The sequence below is a fragment of the Staurois parvus genome, unplaced genomic scaffold (assembly GCF_062004578.1).
Source record: "Staurois parvus isolate SC_StPar_1 unplaced genomic scaffold, SC_StPar_1.0 ptg000586l, whole genome shotgun sequence".
Classification (NCBI taxonomy): domain Eukaryota; kingdom Metazoa; phylum Chordata; class Amphibia; order Anura; family Ranidae; genus Staurois; species Staurois parvus.
The window spans coordinates 4,145,124-4,157,767 of NW_028318382.1; the positions used below are offsets into that span (position 1 = coordinate 4,145,124).

General features: G+C 39.3%; 1 protein-coding gene across 2 annotated transcripts in view; it reads right to left on the reverse strand.

Moving 5' to 3' along the window:
- The window catches only part of LOXL2 (lysyl oxidase like 2), a 143,469-nt gene that overhangs the window by 83,663 nt on the left and 47,162 nt on the right, over positions 1 to 12,644 (reverse strand). Inside the window, exon 2 of one of the 2 annotated variants that reach the window (XM_089692478.1) lies at positions 6,426 to 6,485. The exons of the other annotated variant lie outside the window; for it this stretch is intronic. The gene's annotated coding sequence lies outside the window, so the exon portion shown is untranslated. The remainder of the gene's footprint in view (positions 1 to 6,425; positions 6,486 to 12,644) is intronic. 2 annotated transcript variants of the gene reach the window in all.

Genomic DNA, 12,644 nt, shown 5'->3' on the forward strand with positions numbered 1-12,644 from the left:
CCTGTGGCATTGCTGAGGTGTTATGGAAGACCAGGATGCTTCAATAGCGGCCTTCAGCTCTTCTGCATTGTTCGGTCTTATGTCTCTCATCTTTCTCTTGGCAATGCCCCATAGATTCTCTATGGGGTTCAGGTCAGGCGAGTTTGCTGGCCAATCAAGCACAGTAATCCCACGGTCATTGAACCAGGTTTTGGTGCTTTTGGCAGTGTGGGCAGGTGCCAAGTCCTGCTGGAAAATGAAGTCAGCATCCCCATAAAGCTCGTCTGCGGAAGGAAGCATGAAGTGCTCCAAAATCTCCTGGTAAACGGCTGCGTTGACCCTGGACTTAATGAAGCACAGTGGACCAACACCAGCAGATGACATGGCTCCCCAAATCAACACAGACTGTGGAAACTTCACAATGGACTTCAAGCATCTTGCAGTGTGTGCCTCTCCATTCTTCCTCCATACTCTGGGTCCTTGGTTTCCAAATGAGATGCAAAAGTTGCTCTCATCAGAAAAGAGGACTTTGGACTACTGAGCAACAGACCAGGTCTGTTTTTCTTTATCCCAGGTAAGGCGCTTCTGACATTGTTTGTTGTTCAGGAGCGGCTTGACAAGAGGAAATCGACATTTGAAGCCCATGTCCGGGATCCGTCTGTGTGTTGTGGCTCTTGATGCACTGACTCCAGCCTCAGTCCACTCCTTGTGAAAGTCCCCAACACTTTTGAATGGCTTTTTCCTGACAATCCTCTCCAGGCTGCGGTCATCCCTGCTGCTTGTATACCTTTTTCTTCCACACTTTTCCCTTCCACATAACTTCTATTAATGTGCTTTGATACAGCACTTTGGGAACATCCAACTTCTTTTGCAATTACCTTTTGAGGCTTTCCCTCCTTATGGAGGGTGTCAATGATGGTTTTCTGCACAACTGTCAGGTCAGCAGTCTTTCCCAATGATTGCGATTCCTACTGAACCAGACTGAGAGACCATTTAAAGGCTCAGGAACCCTTTGCAGGTGTTATGGCCTAATTAGCTGATTAGAGTGGGACACTTTGAGCCTAGAATATTGCACCTTTTCACAGTATTCAAATTTTCTGAGATTGTGGATTTGGGGTTTTCATGAGCTGTAAGCCATAATCATCACAATTATGACAAATCATGGATTGAACTATCTTGCTTTACATGTAATGAGTCTATCTCATATATTAGTTTCACCTTTTAAGTTGCATTACTGAAATAAATGAACTTTTGCATGATATTCAAATTTTTTGAGTTTCACCTGTGTATATATATATATATATATATATATACACACATATATATATATATATATATATATACACATATACACACACACACACACACATATATATATATACAGTGGGGATCGAAAGTTTGGGCGGCACCCCAGCTAAAAATTTGTATTAATGTGCATAAAGAAGCCAAGAAAAGATGGAAAAATCTCCAAAAGGCATCAAATTACAGATTAGACATTCTTATAATATGTCAACAAAAGTTAGATTTTATTTCCATCATTTACACTTTCAAAATAACAGAAAACAAAAAAATGGCGTCTGCAAAAGTTTGGGCACCCTGCAGAATTTATAACATGCACTGCCCCCTTTGCCAAGCTGAGACCTGCCAGTGTCATGGATTGTTCTCAATCATCGTCTGGGAAGACCAGGTGATGTCAATCTCAAAGGTTTTAAATGCCCAGACTCATCTGACCTTGCCCCAACAATCAGCATGATGGGTTCTTCTAAGCAGTTGTCTAGAAAACTGAAACTGAAAATAGTTGACGCTCACAAAGCTGGAGAAGGCTATAAGAAGATAGCAAAGCGTTTTCAGATGTCAATATCCTCTGTTCGGAATGTAATTAAGAAATGGCAGTCATCAGGAACAGTGGAAGTTAAAGCAACATCTGGAAGACCAAGAAAAATATCAGACAGAACAGCTCGCAGGATTGTGAGAAAAAAATTCAAAACCCACGTTTGACTGCACGATCCCTCCAGAAAGATCTGGCAGACACTGGAGTTTTGGTACACTATTCCACTATAAAGAGATACTTGTACAAATATGGTCTTCATGGAAGAGTCATCAGAAGAAAACCTCTTCTATGTCCTCACCACAAAAATCGTCATTTGAACTTTGCAAATGAACATATAGACAAGCCTGATGCATTTTGGAAACAAGTTCTGTGGACCGATGAGGTTAAAATTGAACTTTTTGGCCGGAATGAGCAAAGGTACGTTTGGAGAAGAAGGGGCACAGAATTTAATGAAAAGAACCTCTGTCCAACTGTTAAGCATGGGGTTGGATCAATCATGCTTTGGGGTTGTGTTGCAGCCAGTGGCACAAGGAACATCTCACGAGTAGAAGGAAAAATGGATTCAATAAAATTTCAGCAAATTTTGGATGGTAACTTGATGCCATCTGTGAAAAAGCTGAAGCTAAAGAGAGGATGGCTTCTACAAATGGATAATGATCCTAAACACACCTCGAAATCCACAGGGGATTACATCAAGAGGCGTAAACTGAAGGTTTTGCCATGGCCTTCACAATCTCCTGACCTCAACATAATTGAAAATCTATGGATAGACCTTAAAAGAGCAGTGCGTGACAGACAGCCCAGAAATCTCAAAGAACTGGAAGACTTTTGTAAGGAAGAATGGGCAAAGATACCTCAAACAAGAATTGAAAGACTCTTGGCTGGCTACAAAAAGCGTTTACAAGCTGTGATACTTGCCAAAGGGGGCAGTACAAGATATTAACTCTGCAGGGAGCCCAAACGTTTGCAGACGCCATTTTTTTTGTTTTCTGTTATTTTGAAAGTGTAAATGATGGAAATAAAATCTAACTTTTGTTGACATATTATAAGAATGTCTAATCTGTAATTTGATGCCTTTTGGAGATTTTTCCATCTTTCCTTGGCTTCTTTATGCACATTAATACAAATTTTTAGCTGGGGTGCCCAAACTTTCGATCCCCACTGTACACACACACACACACACATATATATATATATACATACATACATACACACACACATATATATATATATATAATATGATTATACAGTATTTATAAAGTGCCAACAGTTTGCTCAGCGCTGCACATTACAAATATATATATATATATATATATATATATATATACACATATATATATATATATATTTGTAATGTGCAGCGCTGAGCAAATTGTTGGCGCTTTATAAATACTGTATAATCATTATATATATATATATATATATATATATATATATATATATATATAAAGAAAGTCAAGAACAATGCACAGAAAATGAAAAAAAAATTGCTTATGGATTTATTACAGGCACTTCCAAATGTCTACCAGTGTGTTTCCCTGGGTATTATGGCTTTGTATATATTCCGTGCCATACAAGCATCAGAATGAATCAGTAGTGTGTTCCTTATGTGTAGGTGGACATCCATATCCTCTTGTAAAGTAAACTTTTTCTGTAGTCCCTTCCCCCAGTCTTGTACAGAAGCTGCCCCCCTCCCTTTCTCACTCTCCCAGACTCCTCTGGGTGGTGGGGGTTCCTGAGTCTGAATATTTCCAACATGAAATCACACTGAAGATGACCTCACTGGAACAAGGGGGATACCCCAGATCCGGATGATATTTGCTGAGCTGGTAGAGTACAGTACATAAGTTCCATAGCAGCAGACATCCGCTGCCATAGACACATTGCACAATTTCTGCTATAATAAAGCTCATTGTTCTGTAGGAGCCCCTGGTAACATTCACACCAACGCATGGAACCTTTTCCAGACCTTCTGAAATAATACACTAAAGCAGCTTGTGGTCTGATGTTACAGAACATATTCCTTCGCACCCTGTACTCCCTACAGAACAATAACCTCTCTTTATCGTGCTGGCCACATGTGGCGCTCTACTGGGGCCTAAACTGCTACATTGGATAGAATGTCTGACTTGTACAAAGAAGCAGAGTGTGTTGTATCAAATCTGACATCAAGACTTAAAATAAGACAGAATATTACTGGAGTATCCATCCCAGAATCATTCCCAGGAAAATTGAAATGCTCAGCGGCTACGTCTAAAATCACTGCATACAATATTATGTTGTCACTTATGGCGTATTTATTAAAACTGAACAGATTCTACATCTTAAAGTAAAGGCTCCAGGTTTTTTTTACCTTCATGCATTCTATGCATGAAGATAAAGAACCTTCTCTGTGCAGCAGCCACCCCTAATACTCACCTAAGCCTCTTCTTGATCCAGTGATATGCACTGGAGTCTCGGCTACCCAGGACTCCCTCTGTCAATCACAGCAAGTGAGCCAATGAGAAGATAGAGGGTGCGGGGCCAATCCACGGCTTCATTTGTGAATGGACACACGGAGCAGTGGGTGCCCCCATAGCAAGCTGCTTGCTGTGGGGGCACCCGACAGGAAGGATGGGCCAGGAGCACCAGCGGGGGACCCAAGAAGAGGAGGGTTCGGGCTGCTCTGTGCAAAACCACTGCACAGAGCAGGTAAGTATAAACATGTTTGTTATTTTTTCTTTAAAAAAATAAGCCTTTAGAATGACTTTAATGCTACTTAGCAGTACATAATAACCTTTGGGCCCATTTGTATTGTTGTATTTTTAAAACTCATGTGTCCAACTTCCCAATAATAATAATAATAATAATAATAATAAAAAAAATAAAAATAGTATCTATTCTTATCTCACAGCGCTACAGTGCAGTGTATTGTGAAAAATACAAACTGTCCGTTATACCCGTATTTTAATGCAACGGAAGGCCCAAGTCAATGGCAACGCATCAAAACGCATCTCCCATGTATTGATGTGCTGGCAACACGTGATAACAAGCTTTAAGCTAACCATACATTATACAATTTTCGTATTCAATGTCCTTTACATTTACCTTCAACTATGTAGTGCAAGGGCCTGTCTGATTGCATACAAATTGAAAGTATTTAGGTTTGACCTCATATTATATGGTTTTGGAAAATCTAAAGGAAAATTGTACAAAAAAATTGTATAATGTATGGGGAGTCTTAGGCTGGCCATACAGTATACAATTTTCTGTCCAATTTCTGCCCAATTTCCTTTAGATTTACCTTCAACTATGTAGTGCAAGGGCCTGCCTAATTGGTTATAATTGAAAGTGTTGTTTATGTTTGACCTCATATTATATGTTGTTTGGAAAATCTAAAGGAAAATTGTACAAAACAATTGTGTAATGTATGGAGAGCCTTAGTCAATAGCTGTTAACTCTATACCTTACAAATGTTAAGCAATGAAATTGCATGTCAACGTGCATCAAAATGCACATGAACACACATAGGAAATGCACATTGACGTATAACAGTCCACCTGCTACAAAAAATGCACCTCTATTTAAATGGGTTCTAAAAGCATAGAAAAAAAAAAAAAAAAAAAAAAGCTAAAAGAATAGAACGTGCAAAAAAAAAAACGTTTAGGGTAGCATGTATCAGTTTTGGGAAGCAGGGACAAGATGTAATGAATGCCTGTCCTAGGAAAATAGTACTGGTAAATGTGCAGTAGCCCAAAGCAACCAGCCAGTATTTGTTCCTCACTGGGTTTCCTTCAGAAAACAGATTTGATTGGTTGGTGTTAGTAGTTTGCATCTTTCTTTTATTTTTTATTTTTTTTAGCAAATTAAAGTAATAAACCACTTAGAAACTTCTGAAAAATAACTCAGTTGCTTCTGTCAGGCAATATGGCACTTCATGTCTCCATCTGGAGCTTCGCCTTTCTCTGGTGTGCTACAACCAAGAAAAGCACCATTATTGGCAGTTACTGCATTTTTAATGAATTGTAAATATTGGAGTGGGGATAAAGGTGGTAGGATCTAACCATATACTAACCTGCTGATCATGGGGGTCTCCACGCACAGACCTTCTACTGATCAGCAATTTCAATACCATTGCCAAGCACATTTGAGGCTGTTACTCAATTTTTCAGCTTTTGTCAGGCCAACATAGAAAGTTATTGCTTTATATTGGATTTCCATGGCCCAACTGTGTTTTTGTTTCAGAAGTTAATTGGAGAGAATTCCCCATCAATGGTTAGGAAGTAAACATATGGAGGGTTCTCCAATTTCACCTTGAAACATCTTTAAAAACCGTAAAGGTTTCTCAGTTCATTTACTATATAAGCCTTTAAAACTGAATGAAATCTTGTTTGACTTGACCATCTGCTCTAATTGCAGGCACTTTGATTTCCATAATTTGTTTGATAGGTATCCACAAACCCCCATAAGGTGCAGAGCACATGGTCACATTATCGTTAACATAAGCTTTTTGCTAAAAAAAAAAAATAATTGGTTCCAGGTTTCAATGCCTATAATTGTCAGGTGCATGTGAAAAAAAAATAATCTTGGTTCCAGTGTGTAAACCATATGTACATTTCCAGCCTTGATTGTATACCTTGGAGCAGCTAGAGGGGAAGACTGATGGAAGCTTTACAGTGCTGAAGTTCACAGGATGCTAAAGGAGAAAGAATATCAGAGATGAAATAAGACACTATTCTTGGATGGTTAACTCTTTTGTGTCTCCCTGGCAGCAGAGTTTGCCCTGTCACCTCTCCTGCTTTTCCTTTCTCTCTCCCTAATCTGTGTTCCCTTCACACAGCTGGTTTAATTCTTGATGCTTTCTTCCCCCTTAAGCAAGAGTAAATCTTAAAGCTGTCAGCTGATCGGCCTCTAGTAGCTCTGATTTTAGGCACAGTGCCGAAAATAGAGAGCAACTGAGCATGTACAGAGCAGGGTGAGACTTGATTTTAAAAAATTGGTTCTAGGTTTCAATGCCTATAATTGTCAGGTGCATGTGAAAAAAAGTAATCTTGGTTCCGGTGTGTAAATCAGGGTTTCTCAACCAGGGTTCTGTGGAACCCTAGGGTTCCTCCAGAGGCTGCAAGGGTTCTTTGAGCAATGAGCAACTTCTGCCACTGACACCATTGATCTTTTTAGCTATGTCTAAGCAGGTAGTTCTTCCCAATGACCACAAGTGTAAGGAGCATTCTTCCCACTGACTACCACACTAATGTATCATGAGTTGTAGATATAGTCATTTTTAGAAGAGGTTCCTTGAGGCCAGAAAGTTATTTCAAGGGTTCCTCTGTGTTGAAAAGGTTGAGAAAGGCTGGTGTAGACACTTCTCCTTCCCAGCATGTCAAATTCTGAATTTAAACTAGGAAAAAAAAAGAAAACTTAGCTGTAATGATGATGTAGTGGGAGTCTGCTCCTAATTTACTAAATTGACCATACGTGTTACAATTTAAATGTACGTTCTCTATATAATCTCTTTTATATTTACCAAAACCATGTAAAGGAGGACTTACCTAAACAACCCATTCAACTTGCATCCAGTCAAGAGGGTCCTTACGCTTCATAGTTGTTGGTAGTGGTACAATCAGATTGTAATAAGTATGGTCACATATCGGGCAGCACAGTGGCTAAATGGTTGGCACTTCCGCCTAGCAGCACTAGGGTCGTTGGTTCGAATCCCAACCACGGCACCACCTGCCTGGAGTTTGCATGTTCTCCCTGTGCTTGTGTGGGTTTCCTCCCACACTCCAAAGACATGCTGATAGGTTAATTGGCTCCTGTCTAAATTGGCCCTGTATATGTATGAATGTAAATTAGGGACCTTAGATTGTATGCCCCTTGAGGGTTAGGGACTGATGTGAATGTACAATATATATGTAAAGTGCTGCGTAAATTGACGGCTCTATATAAGTACCTGAGATAAATAAATTACGTCAGCATACTGTAGTAAATGGGAAGATGCATACATATAGTTTGACAAGGTGGGAGTTGCTGGAATGCATACCAGCTGCCCTCATTAGAAGTGTCATGGTTCTATGTAGTGATATCATCAGATCCCCAACAATTCATAAAATATCCTGCTTTTTATTTAGAATGGAGTTTCTCATGAATCATCCCACATTTTTGTATTACATCTATTATAAACAGTCTGGAATGGCCCCAGGTTATCCAGAGACTCGTACTTTCCGGACCCAGCTCTGAGCGGTAAAGACATACCCTTAGATGTCGTGCATAGTGTACAATTGTTAGATGTTAGAGAATTTTCCATGCCTGGGAGAGGTGCAATGGTGAGGGGGATAGACAGCCATGCACAATATATGCACATAATGTACCAAGATTTTATTGTCATTTGGAAATATTTACAAACCAATAAATGAAACAGCACCTTGCAGCACACCCAACGCCAGCTGTAAAATCAGTAAAGCACGTAATTCGTCATCTCATAAAATGTAAAGGGTCTCAAATTTTGAGATATGGTGACACACAGAGGACACTGACTAGGCAACTGCAATATTGCTTATGCAGAAACAGACTGATTACTGTATATAACCATCAGCAGCTGCTCCACATTGATTACAAGCAGCTGGCCAATATAATATACAGTACCAACATTACTACATGCTACAACTTACTCATACCAATAATAATTCTTTCCATGACTTACAGCAATCCTACAGCGACAACAGTCCTGATTTTTCAGACTTGAATTGTGGCTTTGACCAAATATCTTGTTAAGTGTGGGTGTGTTGTGGGCCAAATTTTTATAATAAAATGTTGTAAGTTGTTCATTAGCCCTAAAAATACAACACGGTTGCCCTTTATTAAATTCACTTAGATGCACATTATGTCCCAACCACGGCACTACCTGCCTGGAGTTTGCATGTTCTCAGAATCCATCTTGTATCAGCTTGGCTTCAGGAAAATTAAATCCTATGCTCCATGCACACTGGGCGTTTTGATAAGGCTGGTAACGTTAGCTGTATAAAGTCGCATTTTTGCATTGGCGTTTAGCCACGATTAGAGGCGTTTTCCAGTGTTGTTCCAGGTTTGCTTTTTTTTAGCATTTTGACCCCCCCCAAAAAAAATTTTTGTTTGGTCAAAAAAAGTCCAAAAACGACGGTTTGCAGTGTTTTGCACCGTTTTGCAGCATTTTTCAGCATTAGAGCATTTTTACAGCTAAAAAACTCCTCTTGAAACCCACTAGTTCTGGGTTTTTTTCCAGCCAAAAAACGTTGATTACAGTCTATGTGTGCATGGATACATAGGATAACATGCTGGGGGGTTTACTGGCTGTAGAAAAAAAACATCAAAAGCCAAAAACAGCCGCTGTAAAAACGTCAAGTGGGGTTGATTTACTAAAACTGGAGCACTTTGAATCTGGTGCAGCTGTGCATGGTAACCAATCAGCTTCTAACTTCAGTTTGTTCAGTTAAACTTTGACAAAACAAAAAACGGAAGCTGATTGGTTTCTATGCAAAGCTGCACCAGATTTGGCACCCTCAAGTTTTAGTAAATCAACCTCTATAGGTTTCTGTATGATCACTATTTATCAATGAATTCAAAAATCTGAGAGTGATCATTGAAAGATGCATGCTCAATATACTGTTAGTAGCCACAGGGTTGGTATAGGTATAGTCATTGTCATAATTCTTGAAAAATTGTGTACTATTATTGTAGGCTTTCCCAAAAAAAAACAAACATTACAATTATTTTTTGCTTGCCTCTTCATTGTCTAAGCTCTCTAGGCACCTTATCAATGAATAACATGGATTTCAAGCCATTAACTTTTTTTTTCTAGCTTTGGAGAGTGTGTGGAAGGATTAAAATGCCCGTCAGAGAGAAACTAGTGTAGCAGGTATAAAATCCAAATATAATTTATTAATCATCATAAATGCACTCACAGAACTGTACTGAACAGCACTGAGGGCAGGATACAAAGACAGTAGCTCAGCATAACTGCAGTGAGCCACTGAAAGAGTCAGATCCATTGTGGATGTAACTCCTGGCCAGGAAAACAAGCAGGAATTGCTGTGGCATTGTGGATATGAAGAGATCCAAGACACTGCAGACAAGAGGCGAGGACGGCCACTGTTCTCCTGGATAATGTAAATCTGAAACCAGTAGCCAGTAGTGGAACGCATTTCTGGGAGAACTTCCCTTTCTTCAGCCTCTCAGTAAGTGACTTGTCAGACTTCAAAATAGAAAAAAATATTGGTGCATATTTAGCTGGACTGTCTGTAACCAGCCAAATTGGCATGTCAAGTTTCCAGAACAACAAATTCCATGGAAATGCCGGTATGCAAAAATAATGGCAAGACTTCATCGGTGAAGAAAAGTAGTGTTTGAAAACAGAACTTCATATCCACCTTGAAGGCCCTGTTTGCACAAAAGAAGTCTACAGAGAACTTTGGAAAGCCAATATGTATGGAAGAATTGCAATTCCTAAACCTTTATTCATGGAAACCAAAACCTAAAAAGATGGTATCAAGATCATACCACCTGGATCGTTCAGTGTTGCTTTGAGGAGCACATCTGTTTAACTACTGTGAGCAGTTTTGGATAGTATAGCGAGAAGCAGATTTCCTCTTCCAACATCACTAAAGTAATTGGCAGATGGTCTGATAAAAGAATGATACAGCATTCCACTGGAGATTATTAAGAGCACTAAGAATCTGTTCCAAAAAGGACAGAAATGGTGGTCCAACACCTTTTGTAATTAAAGCTGATCTCTACCTAAAACAGTTTGATAACCATTATTGTTCTTTAACAAAAGGACATGCATTCCACAGTAAAAATTAGTGTGTGCGGCAAATTGCCTCCAGCATTGCTCCTGTTTACTTCTTGACGGAGGCCGCCATTTTGCTGAAGACCAAAGCAGTCAATTCCATATTGTAAACTCTCTACTTATCCTCGGTCTCAAAAACTATATGTTACTTTCTGTGATTAAAATATGTACATTTCCAGCCTTGATTGTATACCTTGGAGCAGCTAGAGGGGAAGACTGATAGAAGCTTTACAGTGATGAAGTTCACAGGATGCTAAAGGAGAATATCACAGATGAGATAAGACACTATTCTTGGATGGTTAACTCTTTTGTGTCTCCCTGGCAGCAGAGTTTGTCCTGTCACCTCTCCTACTTTTCTTTCTTCCCTCCCTAATCTGTGTTCTCTCCACACAGTCGGTTTCATTCTTGTTGCTTTCTTCACTCTTCAGCAAGAGTAAGGGCTCATGTACACTGTAGCTGATAAACTCACGTTTAGGAGCTGTTCAGCATTTTTTTCAGCAGCCCCTGAACGCACCCTAATGTTTTCCTATGTATCCATGTACACATCATTTACAGGCAGTTGAGATTACATTTTTTTGAACGCAGAAAACATGCGTTCAGCAGTAGATTTTGTCAGCGTTTCAAACACCAAATGCTTTGAAATGCATGTAAACATGGGTAAACGCGGCTAACCGCGTTTATAAGCATTTGCGTTTGAATTTTTTTTTTTTTTAAATATTCCACTTCCAGGTGCTGTCCAGAGCCTTTTTTCATCATGATAAATGCATGCAAAGTGTTTTCCCGGTACTCAAATGGACCTGGTACACCATACTTAGGTTTCACATGAAAGGAAATATGTTAGACACTGCTGCAATAATTTCTGCACAGAAATGAGCTGGAACACATCCAAACGCCACAAAAAAAATAGACAGCTAATCCCAACAAATACTGCTCTCTCTGCTTCTGCTCTCTCTATTTCTCTCAAAATGTCTGAAATAGTAAATTTTTTACTGTTTTTCAGTGCATTGTGAGCATTTTGGAAGGTCTCCTGAGGTTATCTTTAAAAAAGCTTCTAAACGCAAACGCTCATAAACGCGGTATGCAAACACGGATAAACAGATGTTTTTTAACCTACGTTTTCCAGCAGTTAGTTTCCATCGTTCAGAAGTGTCCTGTGTACATGGGGCCTAAATCTTAAAGCTGTCAGCTGAACACCCTCTAGTAGCTCTGATTTTAGGCACAGTGCCAAAAATAGAGAGCAACTGAGCATGTGCAGAGCAGAGTGAGACTTGATTTTAAATAGTATAGACACTTATTTTTAATGTTTTACATAGGTATACCTGCAAAAGGGGCCAGCCTGAAGTGATATGTCAGAAATTAATTTTCTGACTATATGTCCACTTTAAGGAGTAAAGCATATGTCCCAGGTATTTCCATTATTGTGTCTAACTCCATTATATCTTTACACCAGATGAATAATAGGAGGATTTGTGGAGTAAAAATGGACAGCGGAATTTGGGGCCAAAATTGGAACAGCTGGCACTTATGGCAATTCATGTCTACTAATGTTCAGCAAGAACATCTTGCAGCTCTTATCATAATAAGCATTTTTGTGCATGGGGGGGGGGTTGATTTAAACTGGAGAGTGCAAAATCTGGTACAGCTCTGCAGAGAAACCAATCAGCTTCCAAGTTTTATTGTGAAAGCTTAACCACTTGAGCTCCAGAGGATTTACCCCCCTTAATGACCAGGCCTCTTTTTGCTACTCGGCGCTGCACTAATTCAACTGATAGTTGCGCAGTCATGCAATGCTGCACCCAAACGAAATTTACGTCCTTTTTTTCACACAAATAGAGCTTTCTTTTGGTGTAATTTGATCACCTGTGCGCTTTTTATTTTTCACGCTATAAACAAAAAAAGGCCAAAAATTTTGAAGAAAAACAATATTTTTTATTTTCAGCTATAAAAAATATATAGTAAACTCAAAGCTGGTTATAAATTTAGGCCAAAATGTATTCTGCTACATGTTTTTGGTAAAAAAAAATCCCAATAAGT